The sequence below is a fragment of the Capsicum annuum genome, chromosome 7, assembly GCF_002878395.1.
Source record: "Capsicum annuum cultivar UCD-10X-F1 chromosome 7, UCD10Xv1.1, whole genome shotgun sequence".
NCBI classification, from domain to species: domain Eukaryota; kingdom Viridiplantae; phylum Streptophyta; class Magnoliopsida; order Solanales; family Solanaceae; genus Capsicum; species Capsicum annuum.
Genome location: NC_061117.1, coordinates 212,688,224 through 212,689,464, shown reverse-complemented (window position 1 = coordinate 212,689,464; position 1,241 = coordinate 212,688,224).

The window sequence follows — 1,241 nt, the reverse complement described above, 5'->3', positions numbered from 1 at the left end:
GAGAGTCTTATTGGTGAAAACCCCACGGGCACCATAAGGCGATGGTAAGTTGAGAGAAATAAAAAATGAGAGTCTTATCAGTGAAAATTCATACGGGCACCGTAAGACGACCGTGAGTTGGGATAGATGAAGATAAGAGAATCTCATAGGTGAAAACCCTTACGAAAACCATGAGGTAATGGTGAGCTAAGAGAAAGAAAGATGTTATTGGCAAAAATCCTTCAAGGTGCCACTAGCCGAATGAGTTTTTTCAAGGTTATTAACTCAATAGCAACTAGTAGAAAGTGTGGATGAAAAGATCAGGCGAATTAATCTAAAAGACATGACATAATCATTAGAATTGGCTGTTACTTTTATATAAATTTTTGCTTCTTTGTTTCAAAAGGGGACATTCATTGTCTTTTCTTTCTTCTCTTTATTTTTATTTTATTTTTCTTAAGTCAGTTATCCAAATAAAAATTATTGTCATTTTTCTCGTTTTTGAGTCAAGTCCATGTCAAAACAAGTGAGAAAAGATTTCAAAATTGGCTACCATCTCCTTCAATTGCACAAAGCAAGACAAAAGGCCAACACATGAAAGAGACATGATTGTGAGCCGAAGTAAGGCATGCAAAAAGTTTTGTCAGCAGATAAGTCTGGGAACTCATGGAAATACCAAGGTTCAAAGGGGTTATCTGAGGAGCATGGCAAAGCAGAGATACTGTGTTTGTTTCAGAGTCACTCTTAATCATCTGAGTTTGAGTCAATAAATCAGCAAGTCAATGGCATATTCTAAGGGTTGGGAGAAAGGTTAAATGTGACAAGGGCAAGAGTGATCACCACAAAAGCTAAAGCCACAAACCAGCCACCATGTTTTAAACTCACAAGTTTTCTTTGATGAAACAGATAACATATTACATTCAAAGTAAGGACTTCAAAGTGTAAATATCAAGGGTTGCAATGCGTCACTTTTACAAATGCAGGAAGCAATGTTGCTGCACAGGTTTAATAGTCATATCATGGTAAAATTCACCATTCTATATTCCTCGGAGACACACTTTCTTGTCTAGGGATTTCAGTTTTTATTTGTTCGATGATACACTTCTTAAATTGAACCTTTAATCCTAGAAGACGTACCTTTTAGTCGAGTCATTCTCTTTGATTCCTATAAGACGTATCTTTTAGCCGAGTCATTCCCCTTAACCCCTAGAAGACGTATCATTTAGTCGAGTCATTCCCTTTGATTCCTATAAGATGTACCT